Source organism: Microtus pennsylvanicus, chromosome X (assembly GCF_037038515.1).
Source record: "Microtus pennsylvanicus isolate mMicPen1 chromosome X, mMicPen1.hap1, whole genome shotgun sequence".
NCBI lineage: Eukaryota > Metazoa > Chordata > Mammalia > Rodentia > Cricetidae > Microtus > Microtus pennsylvanicus.
Window position 1 is genome coordinate 138103483 of NC_134601.1, and position 21243 is coordinate 138124725.

Sequence of the window (21243 nt, forward strand, 5' to 3'; positions counted from 1 at the left end):
TTGCAGGCAACAGGAAGTTGACTGAGAGACTGAGCACAGGAAATTCCAAAGCCTGCTGCACATGACTCACCTTCTCCAACAAGACCACACCAGCTCTAACAAGACCACTCCTCCTAATAGTGGCACTCCCTTTGGGGGCCATTTTCTTTCAAACTACCACAGAGTACTTGCTGCTCTTGCAAAGGACCTGGGTTTGATTTCCAGCACCCACATGACAATTCACAGCCATCTGTAATTCTAGTTCCAGGAAATCTGACACTGTTTTCTGGCTTCCATGGGTACCAAGAACACATGTGCTGTACAGACACACATGAAGGCAAAACACTCACACATAAAAAATAAAGAAATAAAAATAACTAGAAAATAAATCTGCCACAGAAATGATGTACTTTTAAAATCATCAGTAGTTATAGTGGGATGCCTCTCTCTCTCTCTCTTCTCTCTTTGAGACAAGATTTTATGTAACTCCAGGCTGGCTTGAATTTTACTATGTAACCTAGGCCCACTTCAAAGTCTAGGCAATCTTCTCAACTCTAGCCTCCCAAATGTTTGGTTGGCAGGCTAGTGATGCTAATCTTGGTCACTTGGCTGAGTGGCTTCTGATGATCCACACCACAACATTCCTGTTTTCTGTTTGTAGTTAATAAATACCTTACAAACTTGGCCTGGTGGTGCACACCTTTAATCCTAGGACTTGGGTGGCAGAGGTAGGCAGATCTTTGTCTCTACAGAGTGAATTCCAGGACAGGCAGGGCTATGTAGAGAGATCCTTTCTCAAAAATCAAAACAAAACAATTTTGGTGGTTTGAAAGAAAATGGTCCCTAAAGGAAGTGGCACTAACGGGAGGTGTGCCTTTGTTGGAGTGGCTGTGGCCTTGTGGGAGGAAGTGTGTCACTGTGGAAATGGGCTTTGAGGTCTTATATATGCTCAAGATACTGCCCAGTGTCTCAGTCAACTTCCTGTTGCCTGTGGATCAAGATGTAGGACTCTCAGTTCCAGCACCATGTCTGACTATACTCTGCCATGTCTCACCATGATGATAATGGACTAAATCTCTGAAACTGAAAGCCACCCCAATTAAATGTTGGCACCAGCACACCCAGATGGCACACACCTTTAATTCCAGCACTTGGGAGGCAGAGGCAGATGGAGCTCTGTGAGTTTGAGGCCAGACTGGTCTACAGAGTGAGTTTCAGGACAACCAGAAACCAGAAAAGTATTTTCTTTAGTGAATAAAATTGTAAGGTTTTATGAGGTGTTTAGATTTAAGGATGACAAAGGAGTGTTGATATGATACAACTCAAATTAATATAATTCAGGCTCTAAATAAGCAAAAGTTATTTTTCTTTCTTCTTTTTTCTTAGCTAGATAGAGCATCATGCAGCTCAGGTTGGCCTTGAACTCACTATGTAGCTGAGAATGGCCCCAAAGTTCTGATTCTCCTGCTTCTATCTCCTGAGTGCTGAGATTACAGGTACGTATTATCATACCTGATTTACATGGTACAGAGGAGTGTACTCAAGAAGTCACTGTGCACACCAGGAAAACCTACTGTTGACTGAACTACCTCTTCAGCCCCTATTTGCTGTTTTATTTTATTTTTTTTTAATATTTATTTATTTAGTATACAATGTTCTGTCTGTATGCCTACAGGCCAGAAGAGGGCGCCAGACCTCATTACAGATGGTTGTGAGCCACCATGTGGTTGCTGGGAATTGAACTCAGGACCTTTGGAAGAGCAGGCAATGCTCTTAACCACTGAGCCATCTCTCCAGCCCCCTATTTGCTGTTTTAAACATCCTTGTTTAAAGGTCTTGTTTGCATTATCTCTGTAGGCATTTTTAAAATCATTTTTTTAAATTTTTTTAAAATTTATTTATTTATTAAAGATTTCTGTCTCTTCCCCGCCACCGCCTCCCATTTCCCTCCCCCTCTCGCAATCAAGTCCCCCTCCCTCATCAGCCCAAAGAGCAATCAGGGTTCCCTGCCCTGTGGGAAGTCCAAGGAACCCCCACCTCCATCCAGGTCTAGTAAGGTGAGCATCCAAACTGTCTAGGCTCCCACAAAGCCAGTACGTGCAGTAGGATTGAAAACCCATTGCCATTGTTCTTGAGTTCTCAGTAGTCCTTATTGTCCGCTATGTTCAGCGAGTCCGGTTTTATCCCAGGCTTTTTCAGATCCAGGCCAGCTGGCCTTGGTGAGTTCCTGATAGAACATCCCCATTGTCTCAGTGTGTGGGTGTACCCCTCGCGGTCCTGAGTTCCTTGCTTGTGCTCTCTCTCCTTCTGCTCCTGATTTGGACCTTGAGATTTCTGTCCGGTGCTCCAATGTGGGTCTCTGTCTCTGTCTCCTTTCATCGCCTGATGAAGGTTAATATTCAGGAGGATGCCTATATGTTTTTCTTTGGGTTCTCCTTCGTATTTAGCTTCTCTAGGATCACTAATTATAGGCTCAATGTCCTTTGTTTATGGCTAGAAACCAAATATGAGTGAGTACATCCCATGTTCCTCTTTTTGGGTCTGGCTTACCTCACTCAGGATAGTGTTTTCTATTTCCATCCATTTGCATGCAAAATTCAAGAAGTCCTTGTTTTTTACTGCTGAGTAGTACTCTAATATGTATATATTCCATACTTTCTTCATCCATTCTTCCATTGAAGGGCATCTAGGTTGTTTCCAGGTTGTTTTCGAGACAGGGTTTTTCTGTGGCTTTGGAGCCTGTCCTGGAACTAGCTCTGTAGACCAGGCTGGTCTCGAACTCACAGAAATCCGCCTGTGGAGTGCAACCTAGATCCCAAGGAAAGGGTTTCTTTTTCTTCTCATGCCCCCTTCAGTCTTTATCTGTACCCGTCAATTCCTAGGAATGCTGTTCTGCTGTGACTCATGGCCCTGGGGTCAGAATGGTACTGTCCTCATGGCAGATGGGTGGATAGGTTCTCAGTGGACTTTCCAGAAGCACTTGCTCAAGACTTCTAGCAGTTCATGTGCTAACTTCCTGGAAAATGAGCTCTGTCCTCTCCACATATCTGGGAGAAGGTAAGAGTCACCAGCTAGTTATTTTTTAACTCAAGTTATTTTCCACAGCTGGACAATGTCTGGGATGGACTGCCAGCTCCCCGTGTTGGATGCCAGTGTTAAGAGAAGCTCCAGGAGAAAACGGTAGCAGCCACATTTATATTCTATAAGGCTGATTGACCAATTAAAAGGTCAATGATTGTTGGAGAGTTGAAATTTGCAGGTTTAGAGCCAAACTCCCTTCAGTTATCTGAGCCCTCTAAATAACCATTTATTGTCCACTTCTTGTTTGACCTAACTTCCTTGTAGCTATTAGGTAAATCCTTTTGGAATGTACAAATAGGTATCCAGCTTCCATCAGCCCGAAAGCTAAGAATGTCATCAGGGGGCTACAAAAGAGACTTTATCACTTTGCTGTTACTTGCCTACCTGATGGACCCACCCAAGTATTTGAAAAGTGTCTTGATGCATGCTTTCTTTGTTCTATCACTATAAAAATGTAATGAAAGTGTTATCATGTTGGGACATAGCATCTGAATACCCTGAGGTAATCTAAATCTGTGTTCCCAGGCAATGCTCACTCACATTTGGCTCCTGAATAAACTCTTACACACTTTGAGGTGAGAGAATTACACTTATGGCTTTGTTTGTTTGCTTGCTGAATTGATTCTAGTGTCCTTAGAAACTGCTTTTGTGGTGGGAGTGGTCCCCAAGCTGTAAAACTGGGTGAGCAGGGTACGTGGGAGGCAAAGGTTATTCTGCTGAGAAGGTGCATCCTCAGGTCTGAGCTTCAGGGCAGTTAATGAGGTTATACTTGGGGTCACTTTTTAAGGCTCTCAGTGGGGGCCTAGGCCTGGATGAGGTTTCAGAGTGGCTCCTAAGCAAATTCACAACTATAATGGTATTTTATTTCTGTTTTAATAAATAAAGTTTGCCTAAAGATCAGAAGGGCAAGGCTAAAGTACTAAAGGTCAGGCAGTGGTGGCACACACCTTTTATGTGAGGATTTGGGAGACAGACACAGTTGGATCTCTGTGAGTTCAAGGTCACCCTGGGCTATGCAGGGTGTTGATACAGAAACAAATCTAGGTGGTGGTGCCTCACCTTTAATCCAAGTACTAGGGAGTCTTATGCCTTTAATCCCAGCACTCGGGAGGCAGAGGCAGGTGGATCTCTGTGAGTTCGAGACCAGCCTGGTCTACAAGAGCTAGTTCCAGGACAGGCTCCAAAGCTACAGAGAAACCCTGTCTCGAAAAACCAAAAAAAAAAAAAGTCCTAATCTCAGCACTAGAGGGAATATAAAATGAGAGGAAAGGCCTAGTCTGTTTAGTCTGTGCTTACCCAGCCTTGGTAAAGGTAAGACTTCTCTGGTGGCTTGGCTGCCTTGCTTTTCTGGTTTTTGGGTTGAACCCCAATATTGGACTCTGGGTTTTTATTATTCTTGCTACATTTGGTGTCCAATGATTGGGGTACAAATTTATGAAAAAGTCATTTGATTGAGACTTTTTAGTCACCAACACAGCCGGGGGCTGCATGTAGGGCTCCCACTGGAGTTGCACGCTTGGATCCAGCCCCACCCAGCTAGGCTTTCTTTTCTTCTCTCTGTCTCTGTCTCTGTCTCTGTCTCTCTCTGTCTCTGTCTCTCTCTCCCTCTCTCTTTTCTCTCTCTCTCCACTGTGGGTTGCAGGCTCTTCCTGAGCCCCTTTCTTGTGCTGCTGCCTTGAAATCCAGCCAGGCTTTTACTGTTCTATGTAGCAGCAATCAGCCTCACATCTTCATCAACATCATTGGTAGATTTGGTGAGATAATTGGAAATTCTTTTTTTTAAATTTATTTTATTATTATTTTTTATTGATATTTATTGAGCTCTACATTTTCTCTGCTCCCTTCCCTGCCTCTCCCCTCCCCCCTTCAACCTTCCCCCAAGGTCCCCATGCTCCCAAGGGGAGATCTTGTCTCTTTATACTTTCTACTTCCTATGTAGATTAGATCTATGTAAGTCTCTCTTAGTGTCCTCATTGTTGTCTAAGTTCTCTGGGATTGTGGTTTGTAGGCTGGCTTTCTTTGCTTTATGTTTAAAAACCACCTATGAGGGGCTGGAGAGATGGCTCAGAGGTTAAGAGCACTGCCTGCTCTTCCAAAGGTCCTGAGTTCAATTCCCAGCAACCACATGGTGGCTCACAGCCATCTGTAATGAGGTCTAGTGCCCTCTTCTGGCCAGCAGGCACACACACAGACAGAATATTGTATACATAATAAATAAATATTAAAAAAACCCACCTATGAGTGAGTACATGTGATAATTGTCTTTCTGGGTCTGGGTTACCTCACTCAAAATAATGTTTTCCAGCTCCATCCATTTGCCTGCAAAATTCAAGATGTCATTATTTTTTTTCTGCTGTGTAGTACTCCATTGTGTAAATGTACCACATTTTCCTTATCCATTCTTTGATAGAGGGGCATTTAGGTTGTTTCCAGGTTCTGGCTATGACAAACAAAGCTGCTATGAACATAGTTGAGCACATGTCCTTGTAGCACAATTGAGTATCCTTTAGATATATACCTAAAAGTGGTATTATTGGGTCTTGAGAAATTGCCACACTGACATACAAAGGGGCTGTACCAGCTTGCATTCCCACCAGCAATGCAGAAGTGTTCCCTTTACCCTACAACCTCTCCAGCATAAGTTGTCATCAGTGTTTTTGATCTTGGCCATTCTTACAGGTGTAAGATGGAATCTCAGAGTTGTTTTGATTTGCATTTCTCTGATGACTAAGGATGTTGAACATTTCCTTAAGTGTCTTTTCAGCTATGTTAGATTCCTCTGTTAAGAGTTCTCTGTTTAAGTCTGTAATCCATTTTTTTAAATTGGATTATGTGATCTTTTGGTATCCAATTTCTTGAGTTTTTTGTATATTTTGGAGATCAGACCTCTGTCTGATGTGGGGTTGGTGAAGATATTTTTCCATTCTGTAGGCTGTTGTTTTGTCTTGTTGACCGTGTTCTTTGCTTTACAGAAGTTTTTCAGTTTCAGGAGGTCCCATTTATTAATTGTTTCTCTCAGTGTCTGTGCTGCTGGGGTTATATTTAGGAAGTGGTTCCCTGTGCCGATGCATTCAAGTGTACTTCCCACTTTCTCTTCTGTGAGGTTCATTGTGGCTGGCTTTATGTTGAGGTCTTTGATCCATTTGGACTTGAGTTTTGTGCATGGTGATAGATGTTGGTCTATTTTCATTCTTCTACATGTTGCTATCCAGTTATGCCAGCACCACTTGTTAAATATGTTTTCTTTTTTTCCATTTGATATTTTTTGCTTCTTTGTCAAAAATCAGGTGTTCAAAGGTATGTGTATTAATATTCAGGTCTTCTATTCACTTCCATTGGTCCTCCTGTCTGTTCTGATGCCAATACGCGGCTGTTTTCAGTACTGTAGCTCTGTAGTAGAGTTTGAAGTCAGGGATTGTGATGCCTCCAGAAGTTCTTTTATCACCCAGTATTGTTTTGGGTATCCTGGTTTTTTTGCTTTTCTAAATGAAGTTGACTACTCTTCTTTCGAGGTCTTTGAAGAATTTTGCTGGGATTTTAATGGACAATGTTTGTCATACTTATAGTCAGACTATTTAGGTTCTTTAGATACAGATTGTATTATACATAGATAGGTAATCTTCAACCACTTCAAAGATCCGTAGAACAGGGCATTTAAATAACTTAGGGTTCTGTTGACGTGAGACACGGTTGCTTCTGGCAGCACCAATCTATTCCTGAGAGAATGTTGAGCACCAAAGACATTCCACTGGGAGCTTGTTTTCTTCTTGGCAAAACTGGCCTTTGGGCAAGGAACTGCCCATGTCTTGACCACGGACAAAGTGTACAATGACCTGACTAGACAAAGAAGACAAGAAAAAAGACTGCCAAACCTTGCCAAGACAGGGTAAGTCGGTTTTGAAAATTTTTTCCTGCCTCTGAAAATGGTCTGTCAGTTACTCTAGGCCTTAGCCAAAGTTGGTTGCTTCAACAATGCAAATCAGACTTTGGGTGACTGCACAGGTAGCCAGTTGTCTCTGTCATCTACTGCACATTTTGGAAGTTTCTTGATTGTACTTTCTGCCTACTCAAGTAATATTATCTCCCTTCTCAGGCTTTCAATCTGGTTGAAGATTAGATAGTCATAGTTACTTCCTCTTATGATCTAGGCAAGCCATTTCTAATATAAGACTTAAACTCCTTAGGATAGGATGTTTATTAAAACATTTAACATATCCTCCATGCTTAATATTGTTTATGCTGGTTGTAATTCTAATTTTTATATTTGCTATCTGTTCTTAGTGTATACAGTTTTGTGTTGGTTTGGGAACTCTCTTATTTAGACAAAAGGGGGAGGTGATGGAACCTCCTTCAGCAAATGGCTTTGGGAGACTGGACCAGGTTAGGGAGTGACTTGGTTACCCAGAGAAAGCTGTTGGCCTGCCCAGCTCAGCCTCTTCTTCCTGCACTTCACTACTTGAGATTGGACCCCCATTCCTGTTCTGTGAGTTTTCCCCTTTAATAAAGAAAAACCTTAAAATACTCTTTTCAGAGTCAGTTTCAGATTATTTGACTTGTGTTTTCCCCCTTTTATGCATTCAGCTTCAGCAAAGAGCTTGTAGTAATTTTTGGGGAGAGATTAATAACAAAAGTGAGAAAATTTGATTTATAGAAAGAACTAATTGGATGCTTCCTTGCATTGTACAGGATACACCAATAACTGGAGTCCCAATATTCTATACTGATGTAAATAAATCAGGAAAGGTAGGTTACAAATCAGAAAATTCAAGTAAAGTGGAACAAAACCCTTAGGATTCTGTCCAAAAATCAGAATTATATACTATTCTCATGATACTAAGGGATTGTAAGGAAACTCTCAACATAGTTACAGATTTGCAATCTATAGAAAGAATTGTTTTGCCTATTGAAACCACTGAATTCATACCAGATGATACAGAATTGACTTCATTAATATTCAGGAACAAGATATGATCAGGAATAGTCATCATCCCATATATATAACACATATCTGATCCCATACATGTCTGCCAGGTTCTCTAGCACAAGATAATGAAGAAATTGATCAATTATTGATTGAAAAGTGCTAAAGGCCTCAGAATTTCATAAAAAACATCATGTCAATAGCAAAGGCTTATTTATTTATCTAATTTTTTTGTTTTTTTTTGTTTTTTTGGTTTTTTTCGAGACAGGGTTTCTCTGTAGCTTTGGAGCCTGTTCTGGAACTAGCTCTTGTAGACCAGGCTGGTCTCGAACTCACAGAGATCTGCCTGCCTCTGCCTCCTGAGTGCTGGGATTAAAGGTGTACGCCACTACTGCCTGGCAATAGCAAAAGTTTAAAAAGGACTTTTTCATTATAAGGCAACAAGCCAAAGAGATTATAAGGAAATGTCCTACTTGTTCTTTATACAACCAAACACTACTATCTGTAGGAAGTAACCCAAAGGGTACTCAAAGGAGTGAAATCTGGCAGATGGATGTGTTCCATTTTGTGGAATTTGGAAAACTAAAATATTTACACCAAGCCATTGACCTATTCACATTTTCAATAGGCAACTTCTTTAAGTTCAGAGAAGACTGATTTGGTAATCACACATTTGGTAGAGGTTATGGCTACCATGGGTCTACTTGCAATAAAGACAGATAGTGGTCCAGAATATGTGTTTAAGAAAATGAAACAGGTTTTTACTTATAATATAAATCATATTACAGATATACCACACAGTCCTACAGATCAGGTAGCTATAGAAAGATCAATTCAAGCTATAAAAGATATGTTAAATAAACAAAAAGGGATGAAAAATACCCCCAGAAATAGATTGCATAATGCTTTATTAACTTTGATTTTTCTAAATGTTAATGAAAAGAGAACAAGAGCTGCAGAGAGACATTGGACAGTAGAAAAAGCTACAGAATTAAATCAGTCAATATACTCTAAAGATGTACTGACCTCAGAATGGAAACTAAGACATGTGTTATGTTGGGGAAGGGGTTTTGCTTTTGTGTCCACAGGGAAGAAAAACTATGGATACCATTGAAATTGATAAAATCAAAATTTGAACAAGAGGTACCTCTTAATTAAAGAGATAATAGTTCATTAAACATCATGGCCTTTTAATCTAAACTAACCTATAAAAATAACAAATGCTTTTCATTTGATTAGATATAACTTGCCAAAAGAGAATCTCCCCAAAATTAGGGTTGGGGAAGGGTTTTGTTTTTGTCTTTTCAAGATAATAAAGGCATCCAGCAAAGGAATCTGAAGATTCCTGGGCAAATGAGACACCTAAAGAAAAAGGACAAATCATCCAGAAAAAAAAATGTCTCAAGAAAAAGATTAAATTGGCCTATTGGTATATCACATTTCCAACAGGGTAAAAATTTCATAAATCTTCCCAAATGTTTGTTTCTGCTCTTCTCTACAGACATATACTAGAAATGGTCTTTTTGTAATCCCAGTCCAGTTAAAGATTAAAGCTGGATTTTGAGTTGGAATGTGGCTCTCTCCTTCTCGAAACCAAAGAATGCTTATTAAAGTCAAATCCAAATCTATGCTTTATGTCAGAAGAGCCATGATATGGGACAGAAGAGAAAAAAAGTAACTACCAACTTAAATCTCTTACAATATATATATATATATATATATATATATATATATATATATTTCAACCCTGCTTTAAATACATTAAGCTGTTCTCCACTATTGTCAGTTCTACCATTTTTCTCTAGTTTTTTTCTTCCTTGTCTTTCACAAGTATAAATTTCACCTGTTATGTTGAGAGCTGTTACAGTCAAGCTTGAACTCAGCTCTTCAGGTAGATCCCATGCACCACCACTGCCTGGCTAATTTTTTTTCGAAGCTAGATGAGTATTCATAGTCTTAAAAATACTTTTCATTGTGCAAAAACATCTGTCACAGTCATTCTGACATAAATTATGCTGCTGTTTATGTACAATGTATGTTTCTAAAACTTATGTTTCCACTGAAATGATCTGACATGAGTGAGAAGAAAACACGAGACGTGAACAAACCCACTTAGGAGTTTATTAGAGGGGAAAGTGCACACAGGCATGGGAATGGTATACGGAAGGAGAGCAAAGAGGGCACGTCCAGCTTTTAAAAGCTGCCTAGCGCATGCGCACAGGGGGTTGGCATGGCTACATCACACGCTGATAACACAGATGACGGGTGACCCACGTCTAGCACATGTGCGCAGGGAGGTGGCGTGGCTACGTCACACGCTGATGATGCAGATGGCGGGTGACCCATGCATGCACACAAGGGTTTTAGTTGAGTCACACGTGGAGGTAACCACACATGCATGCACGTAGGTCACATGGGGCGTGACCAAGGGTCCACCCACATGTGCCTGCCTTTAGAACCCAGAAGTGCAGCCTTATCTGTGGCTGAATAATTACATCCATACATCCACAAACTCAAAATTCCTGTGAGTTCCAGGGAACCAAATTGAAGGACCCACTTTAAAGAGGTCTCTCAATTCCTTCTCAATTCCTTGGTCCTAAAAATTTTTTCTTCCTAAACTTAACTTTGTCCGCTGCTCTGCCAACACCTTACCAGGTCCAAGAGACACCAGACAGTTCCATACCACAAACCCTGGATGGGAGTAAAGTTACCAGCTACCCCAGGATGTGACCAGCACCCAACTTTCTCAGCCTCCCCCCCAAGATAACACCCACAAGTAAGCAGGAAGCAGTCTTGAGACTCTGCCATCCCAATTCCCTCAACCTGCTATGCCCAATTTCCCGCCTTTTTATTATAAGAAAAAGATGGGAATGTAATCTGCTAGCCTGGTCTGTCACCTGGGTACCTTGTCCCTTTAAGAGACAAGCCCTGCCTGCCATGGTCTCCCACCCACCAAGGGGACTTGCCACTACTCCTCTAGGGACCACCACCCTCGTGGAACTGTTCCCCCACCATGTGTTTATAAATGACAACAGCGGTGATGGGTGTCCGCACCTAGATTGGGATGAACAGCTTTGTTACATGTAGTATACCTCTGGCCCTCTATTAACACCTGCACCTTATAGGCAATTAATGGTTGCTGGGGTGGGACGGAGTATTGAAGAGGAACATGATCAGAATGCACCACATATATGTATGTAGTTGGGAATAAATAAAAGATCATAACTCTCAAGTTAGGACCCAAGAAATGGACTTGGGGGTTGTTACTGGACCTCTGCTCTTGGAAATGCGGCAGCATCCCTGAATAAGTCTCCTTCTTCCGCTTTTCACCATTACTTGTTGGGGGAAATTGGCTTTTGAGGACAGGTGACTGACCCTGGCTAGTCAGGTATCTCATAGCTCTGTCACTCTATAAAGCAACAGGAGGCCTAGGTCCTTTCTCAGTTCCTCAGAACATGGTGACATTTCTAGGCCCTCTTAGGAAGTTCTTTGGTCTCTGCCCGCTGAGAACAAAGCTCCCCTCTCCCCACCAGCACTGGAATTAATTTGTTGTGGGAAGTCAGGGGGGCTGGGCTGGCAGGATTTTCTCTGGGGTAGAGTCTCCTTTAGTCATGCTCTCCACAGCTTCTGAGAGAGGGAAGTGGAGGGGCTGGGTGATTCATCTGGCTGCAGAAAAAGCAAAGGGCAGAGGTTCGCCTCAGCTTATTTATTCATGACTGAGAGAGCTGGCTGAAAAGACACAAGAAAGCCATAAAGGCTGAGCAAAATTTAGTAAGAATTTGGATGGTAGCCCATAAGGAAGCCATTAGGTCTTAAAAAAAAATCCCCCAAAACAAAACAACCTCCCTCCCCAAAAGGCCTTAATTCCAAAGCCACAAATGAAAAAACACCATTTGCCCATCGACCAGCACAACTACCACAATTCCAGGAAGCTAGGAGGGAGGCCTGCTGTGGCCCAGGAGCTTGCAGTCCTTCGGGAACAGCGGGAACAGCGGCTCTACTGTTTTGACAGAAAGAAAACAAACGCAGATTCCTGCGCATGGAGTCATCGCTCACCCCTCTTCTACTTTGGCCGCCATCAGGACATATGAGGCAGTCCAGGGACAAATGAAAAGCCACAATGCCATTGTGACCTATTCCAAAAGGAACACGGGCAGCACACAGAAACAAACCGCAATTTTTTTCCAGGTTAAAGACAAATGGAGCTCAAAAGATTGAAGTTTCACTGTTTAAAACACTCCTCCCCTCCCCCAAATCTGGGCCAGCTCAATTCAGCTGCTAAAAGTGCTCTCTAAATACTAAAGCCCAGTGACCTGAGTCCCTTCTTGGGACCCATGCACGCGGTGGACGGAAAGACTACCTGCAATTTATCCTCTGACCTCCAAAGGCGTGCTATGGCACGCATGCGCCCGCACACACATGCGCACACTAAATCAATGGATAAATGTAATTAAAAGTAAAATAAAACACACTGAAAATGAAAACTGGCTGGGGGTGTAGTTCAGTCGTGGAGGGCCTGACAGCAAACTCCCTAAAAAACGTCTCTGATGTGGGGCTCAAAGTGACACTGAGACAGATTCTTGGGAGTAAGCGGTGTACTTATTAGAAGAGTCAACGCTGTGGACCGATGGCAGGCACAGCAAGGGTTTTGAAGTGAGAAATCCCGGCCTAAGTGGGATTGTGTGCAGCGACGGTGGAGATTCCAGAGCAGGAGCTAGCAGCTAGGCTCTCCCATTCTCAGGCAAAAGTTAGGGAAGGGGCTGGGAGGGAGGCAGCCTGCGTAGCCTAGCTACCGAAGGCGGCAGCCTTTGATGTAAACTCACTTCCCCAGGTGAGAAACCCTGGCACCTGGAAGTCTGTGAGCTAGCTATTTGTAGACGATCTCGGTCTGTGTCTGCATGGGGGAAGGGCTGCTGAATTCTATTACATTCTTACACCCACGTCCTAGGGTCTGATCCCCAGCACGCCTACTCCTGCAAATCCCCTGCGGCTGGAGTGTCTGTAACCCTAGCATTTGTAAAACTAAGGTAGGAGAATTACGGCTAGTCTTATCCGTGCTACGCGATTAGACGTTGTCTCAAACAAAACAACAAAACAAAGCGAACAAAAAGACGCCCCTCCTCAAACTCTGGCTACCCGGAGTTGTGCTTGATTAACAACTTGCAGTCGTGCCGAAGGCTTGGTGTTAACATTTGCAACCTGGATGCTGGGCTTCAACCTGAATTCTAACCCTCAGTACACATCCTATGGGTGGGGGGGGGGGGGGAGGAAGAGAGGGTGAAGAGGAGTGGGCAATTGGAGGAGAAGGAAAGGAGATGGGAGGAGGGAAGGGACCGGGTGGGGGATGCTAGAAAGAGCAAGCGCGGGAGAGAGCCTAGTATCGAGTGTGCAAAGCAACGCCCCAACCTGAAAGGTTCCCACCATGTTGAAGTCCCATACAGCCCTCCTGGGAGAAACAGCCACTTCCTGTTTAGTATCTTCAAGCTGAGGGTGGGGAGCGGTGATGGAAGCGATTGCCTGTGGCTCTAGGAAAGAATCAAAACTGCTGGATCAGGGCAACAATTGCAGCATTGCGTCCCATTACTCTGCTCGCCCGCGGACAAGGCAGAGCTAATACCATAATAATACCAAGGAGGTTCGGGGCGCTCGCAGCAGGTGCTGTCATCTAGCTTCGGGTAACCACGCAGCATCCTTTCGGGGGCGGAGATGGAGAACAGATACCAGCCCCCCCCCCCCCCCCCCGTCAGCACTGTGCTGCGGAGGTTCCACGATGCAATTGCTGTGGCGGATTCGCCGCTCGGAAGACTGAGTCAGGATTGGGCTTGGTTTTGGGTCCTTCCCCTCCCCCAGCAACTTCCATCTCAATATCTCTCATCACTTGGGCTTTTAGGTTTTACCACCCGGACGGTCTGGTGCTGAGTAGTTAATCCCTTGGCAGAGCTAAGGCCTCTAAGCACACCATTCTTTCCGTCCCCACCCTAGGATTTTGGGGGGAGAAGGGGGAGATGATCCAATCCGAGGCTAGGCAGCACCTTGCTCAGGATGATAGCTTCTGAGCTCAACATAGGAATGCCTAAACGTAGCCACGCTGTGGCTCAATGGGGAGAAAAAAGTATTGTCAAGGATTCGACCCTTGTTTGATTGCCGGAAGAGCATGTCAAGGGCTGTGTGGATGTTATTTTAAAAAGTCACGCATGCCGGACACACGCCTTTAATCCCAGCACTGGGGAGGCAAAGCAAGTGGATTTGTGAGTCCGAGGCCAGCCTGAATTCCAGGACAGTCAGGGCCACACAGAAAAACACTGTCTCGAAAACCAAAACATCAAAGGCAAGCGGGGCCTCCATTCAATCTCCTAGGAAGTCCAAGAAGTTCAAGGCATGAGCCTTGGAAACGTTCCACCAAGCTTCCAGGCACAAAGGGTCACATATTGTGTAGGATTCCAGTTTTCTTGTTTGCTTTTTTTTTTTTTTTTTGAGACAGGGTTTTATGGAAACCAGACGGGCCTTGGATTTGGTCTGTAGCTGAGGAAAACCTTTACCTCCAAGGTAAAGGATTACAAGCCTGCACCACCCTCCCGCCTTACAATGCTGTTTCTATGAAGAGGCCAGCTCAGGTGCACCCGTAGAGGCTGAGAGCAGATCTGTGGATGAGGATGGGAAATGTCTGCTAATAGTGAAGGGATTTCTTTGGGGAGAGACAGAAATGCTCTAAAATTAGGGAGGAGCTGGAGAGATGGCTCAGGGGCTAAGCGCACTCGTTGCTCTTGAGTTTAAGTTTGGTTCTCAGCATCTACATGATGGTTCATAAGCATCTGTAACTCCAGTTCACTATAATAACACAGAGCATATGCTTCTTCTGACCTCTGAGGACACCATAGTGCATATACATATATGCAAGCAAAACACTCACATACATAAAATAAATCAAAAAAAAATTTGAAAATAAAATTAGGTAGTGATGATGGTTGCAGAGTTCTGCGGTTATGACAAAACTGATTGAATCATGTGCTTAATTTCCTTTTTTGCATTGTTAGCCATGGAAACCAGAGTCTCTTGCATACCACCACTTAGCTACATTCCCAGTTGAATTATCCAGTTAAAAAGAGTAAAATTTATGGGATGTGAACTGCATTTCAGTTTAAGCCATGACCAAAAGTCATATCTGCTACCTTCAGAGATTCCCGGGAGCTGGGAATCTGCTTTTTTTTTTTGATGTGGGAAATTGGTTTAATTTTGACACCTGGTCTTGGTCTCCAACTCTCAGTGATCCTCCCGCCTCAGCCTCCCAAGTGCTAGGGATTACAGGCATTCTCCTCCATAGATAGTCTTCTTCTTCTGAAGCCTGGGCCTGGATGTGGTAGCCAGGCGGTAGGCTATGCTGGGGATAGGGGCCAGCTGTAGGAGAGTGGGCTTAGCATCCGTGACCTCCAGGTTCAGGCCTCACTCAGCAACAAAACAAAAAGACAGGCTTGGAATTGGCCATGCCTGGGTTCGATCTTGAGGGTGTGACTTCATTCCTGTGAACCTAAGTTTCCCCATCTATGACATGGAGATGAAGATCTATCCCCAAGGGTTCTTGTTTGGTTGATTGGTTACTTCGGTTACGTTTTGGTGCTGGGGATGGAGCCCAAAGCTTTACACGTGTTAAGCATGCCCTCTGCAGCTGAGCCACATGGAATCTGCTTTTTAAATTCTTGTTCAGTTTTTGTCTTTTTGAGACAGGGTCTCACATAGGCCAGGCTGTCCTTGAATTCCTGATCCCCCCCCCCCCCCCCCGCGTCTCCTTATCACGTGCTAAAATTACAAGCTGGGAGGCTGGTGATGCTAGTAAGGTCTAATATGCCAGGCAGGCACTCCACCACGGAGCTAAATCTCAGCTTTTTTTTTTAAAATTTATTTATTTATTATGTATACAATATTCTGTCTATGTGTATGTCTGCAGGCCAGAAGAGGGCACCAGACCTCATTACAGATGGTTGTGAGCCACTATGTGGTTGCCGGGAATTGAACTCAGGACCTTTGGAAGAGCAGGCAGTGCTCTTAACCACTGAGCCATCTCTCCAGCCCTCAGCTTTTTTTTTTTAATTTCAAGATATATAGGTTCTGCATAAATTGCTGAGGCTGGCCTTGAGTTTACTGTACAGTCCACGATGGTCCCAAATACTGGAATTGCAGAACTGTTCCATCAGGCCTGGCTTAGAATCTACATTTTTAGTGACATTTCTAAGCACTAGAGGAAGGGTGATTTACAAGGAAGCATATGACATCACTTGGGTCCCTGAAGAGCAGCTCATAGTCACCCTGGGAAATGTGGGTAAAACTTTAGGGTCAGCCCATGTGGTCCTGGAGAGAAACATGCAGGAATTCAAGAGAGGCCCTGGCTTTGAGCTCCACAAACCACAAGAAGGTATTAGTTTAGCTGAGGAAGGTGACCTTTCTGGGCTGGAGCAAAGGGGCGCCACAAATGCATCAGGCAATAGAGCTCATGTGAAAGGTTTGTGGGGAGGGGAGGTGCAGAGGAGGCCTCTGAGCAAGAGCAGAAGGAGAGTGAGAGGGGAGGGAGGGGCCTGCCTTTGTAAGAGGATATAGCTTATGCACATAGGGAGAGTGCTCTGCTTAGTGGCTGCAGCAGTGACCCTGTCCCATATTGGCGGCTGCTGCTATGTCCTGCTGGTCTCTGAGAGCAGGCCAGCATAAACGTCTGCGTACTAAGGTAGTCTAGGAGGATGGACAAGATGATAGTGGCTGACAGGAGAATGGGCCAGGCATGGACATAGTGAGAGTCACTAAGGCCTGTGCTGTCTGTGGTCTGGAGGCTACTTACTCATCTTGACTTGGAAGGTGAAAACTATGCTATGAGTTTTAGGCCAGCCTGGGCTACAGTCTGTCTCAAATCAAACTAACAAAAACTTTCTCACTGGGTAGCCTGAAACCATCTGCTTGATAAGTGGAAAGATTTTTCTAAATTTCTCTAGTAGATCACAAGTCAGTCCCACAGAACTCAAGTCACAATGTCTCTCCCAAGGTAGAGAACTGATATCTTTCTGGCCATTGGGTCTTGCTGCCCTGGAATAGGAAGATATGACCAAATGCTTCTGGTTCCCACGAATTGTGCACAGAAACCTGAAGGCAGGGCCAGGAAAGGAGTGGCGGCAACTTCCGAGGTCACTCTTCTGGGCTTCTGGCCAGAGACAAGGGTGGAACGGTGAGCAAAGTACAAGAGAAACCACATGTTGGATGTCTTTGGCCAAATTCCTATTTGAGACTCTGAGAGGACATGTTCCTCTCTCTGTACCCCATCCCCCGAGCATCTAAGAACCATGTGGTGTGTCTGGGAGGTACGTGAGCTACAAGAGGACAAGGCATCTTATCCTGAATTGCAATATGGTGTGTGTGGCCCAGACAGAAAGTTCTGCCCTGGTTGGATTTAGACAAAGAAAAGGAAAGCAAACTACAGGCAGATATTGAGAAGTCAACATCTACTGAACTCCCCCTAGAAAGTTCTGTCATAAAAAACAGGGCGGTGTGAAGGTGAGCTGCAGTTTTAGCTCATTAAAAGGGATCCTTGAATCTGGATTTAATGGCTCAGGCCTGTAACCACAGTAAGTCAGGAGGATGATAAGTTCATGTCTTCTTTGGCTTCCGAATGAGTCCAAGGCCAGCCTGAGCAACTTAGACAGACCGTGCCTCAAAAGATAGAGGAAAGGGGCTGCTGACGAGAGAACTCAGTGGTTGAGAGAAGCTTGATGCTCTCTTAGGACAGCTGCGTGCAGCTGCCAGCTCCCACATCAGGCAGCTCACAACCACCTGTAACTCCAGCTCCAGGGGATCTGACACCCTCCTCTAGATACCACACATATACATACAAATAATAAAAGAAGTCTTTAAAAAATACTAAACATATACTTCCCTAGCACGCATGAAACCTTAGGTTCAATCCCCAATACTAAAGGAATGAAGGAGAAAAATGAGGAGGAGAAGCAGCAGCAGCCACTACCCCAAAGCTAAGCTTAAAAGCTCACTGACAACCTGGGTGGTAATGGTGCATGTCTTTAATCCCAGCACTCGGGAGGCAGAGGCAGGTGGATCTCTGTGAATTCGAGGCCAGCCTGGTCTACAAGAGCTAGTTTCAGGACAGGCTCCAAAACCACAGGGAAACCCTGTCTCAAGAAAAAAAAAAGCTCACTGATAGATGGGGACAGTTATCATTAGGGACCCAAGCTTGTGAGCACTCCCAGCTAAGGAGAGCACAGGAGATAGGTGCCACAGAGTCTGGATATTTGCTAAGAAAAATCAGCAAAGAAGTTACAGAAACCTCAAGAGCTTATAGAACATTCTTCGTTTCCTGTTTAGGTTGATCCCCATCAGAAGGGCTATATGCTCTAAGTGATGATGTACACTCAGCTTCTGTGTGTGGAGGTAGAGGTAGGTCCCAGGCCAGTAAAAGACAAGGTCCTTGTTCACTGTAGCCACCCAATCCCCTATGGTAGGGTCCCTACTGTGGTCATACCTATATTAGGTAGAACAGATGATTCCAGGCCCTCAGTGGCTCAGAGCAGGGACTCCTGGGCCTAGCTCAGGACCAGAGGGTATAGGAGCAACTTGATTCCCTTCTGCTTCCACACCACCAGGGTGGAATAGGCTAATCTAAGTGCCAGCACACGTGGGGCCTGAGAGTGCTTGGAAGGACACACCTATTGGCCCAAGGGTGGTGGGCAGGTCACTTTCGTGGCCGTGAACTGGGCCAGGAGGGAGTGTCGGGTAATTAAGTGAAGACTCTTGATTTCCACACAACTTGTTCTTCCTGTCTGGGGGTAACTTTAGTTTTGCCCCTGTTGTTACTTTTAATAGCACTTAGGCTTGAAAAGGAAACCGAAAAGCAGCAGCGGCATTCTACGTGGATGGAGAGGGAGGTCTGGGGGTGACCTCAGAAGGAGCTATTAAGGCTCTCAAAACTCCTAGCATGAGGGAAATGACCCCTGCTTTTCAAGTGATCTTATTGTCCCAATTGTCTGGATTTTTTTTCAATACGCTAAACATTGGCTGTTCTGAAACTCACTCTGTAGACCACGCTGGCCTCAAGCTCACAGAGATCCACCTGCCTTTGCCTCCCGAGTGTTGGGATTAAAGGCGTGCGCAACCACCATCCAGCACCTGGAGATTTTTATGACTTGAAACTCCTGTGTTTTCTTCTCCAACTCCCCAGTCTTAGGCCCGAAACCAGGCAAAAGCTGTGCCACTCAGTTACCACTCAGCCCTGTATTTTGATTTTGAGATAAATTCTCAATAAGTTGCCCAAGTCGACCTTGAACTCGAAATGTAGCTCAGGTGGGCCTAGAACTTGGAGCCCTAAATAGCTGCCAAGTTTTACCTGTGGAAGTCATTCCCTCTAGTTATTAAGGGCGACAACTCATGATAGCATCGACAGTGTCTGTAATTTGATCCCAGCTCCCCAGCCCCAAGTTTATCTTCTCTCCTAACACCTGACCAAGAACTCTGTGCTTGTTCATTCATTCAGACATTTACTCACCAAGAAGTACTTCTGGATCTACAGAAGAGAACTGGGAAGAAATAATGTGACCATGTGGCACATACAAGGGCAAATATTGCAGATGCTGTTGATGGCCCTGTAACCCCTGGGTCCATCTGAGGTTACTAGCTGTTATGGCAGACAGTGCACCACCTCCTGCCCCTCCCAGTCTCCCAGCTTGGGTGTCAATAGAGGACCAACCCTGAATGGTGTGTGTGGGAAGGGAAGCTGGTAGGGATGTGTCTTGGTGGATAATAACTCCAATCATTTTGTTCTCTATTGAGACAGTGTTTTTAATGAATGAGTGATTTTCTGTGTGTGCATGTTCATGAGTGGGGTGGGTGTGCATGAATGAGTGGGTACATTCATCAGAGCTCAGAGGTCGGCATTGCTGTCCTTATTACTTTTAAATGTATTGTTATTGTGGAGGTGGGTGGGGGCGTGGGTGCACACGGCACAGCTGGCATGCAGAGGTCAGAGGACAGCTTTGTGGAGTTCTCTCCTTCCATCTTTATGTGTGTTTTGGACTTTGAACTCAGGTCATCTGGCTTATGGGACAAGTTGTGGAGGCCCAAAAATGTGAGCCTATTTCCACATTGACCAAAGGTCAGAGTGTTGGAACTTACCTCTATTCCCTCAAGGTTTTTATGTTTCTAACTCAAACAAAGTTCCCACCTAGATTCAGAACAGAGAGTTTTTCTCTCTCAAGGTTATTGTCAACAGGTGTGGCTAATAGCCAGACCTTGTATTTCAGGAATAGAGAAATAGATTGTGTTTCTACCTGGAACAAAAGTATAAGGATCCAACTAATTTCCAGTTCCCTTAAGGAGATACCATTGGATTCCACCCAGGGAGTGGTTTGCCTACAGAATGTTTTGGTCCAGGGTGTGAGTGTGACTTCTTTTGTTCTAGCAACAGAATGTTTCTGAGTCTAGTCTGTGACCTTCAACTGGCCTGTTCATTTCGTTGTAACACGTTAATGCAGTTTTTTTTAAATCTTACTCCTACCTCTTGGGGTTGGGATATTTTAAGCAATTGGAAATTAAACATGGGCAAGCTCAGTATTCACCGGAACTCCTTTCCAGTGCGATTCTATGTTTCCTATTTTATTATTTTTAAACTCATCTTAGTATTCTTTGCTTATATTTCTGATCCCCATGCCCCTACCCTGGCATGTGGTATTTTTGTCGAGGCTGGTCCCCTGACAGCAAGTGCCTTTACCCGCTGACCATCAATCATTGCAGCACTATCTTAGTTTTTGAGACAGGGTCTCACAGTACCTTAAACTCACTGGTTTTCTGACCAGTGAACTCCAATGACATTCTGGTCTCTCCTTCCCCAGCACTGGGATTCCAGGCATGTGAAGAGTAAGAGCCTTACTGACTGAGTTGTCTCTCCTTTTTATTGTATTTTATTATATATTTTTGAGACAGTGTCTCATGTGAACCCAGCTGACTTTGAAATCTGTATGTAGCTGGGGCTGGTCTTGCAAGAATGATGCACCCTGTCTCCTGAGTGCTGAGATCCTAAGTGTGTACCACTATACCTGGAAAAGACAGTATTTACTATTATTACAATTATTGTTGCCATGAAAATTGCCTAACATAACACTAACCATATTAACATGTTTTGGAGGGTATTGGGGTTGGCACAAAGCCCATTTTATAAGAAAATGGGGAACACCTCATATAATTTGTTGGCTACTATACTTAAAGTGATAAATAGAATGTAT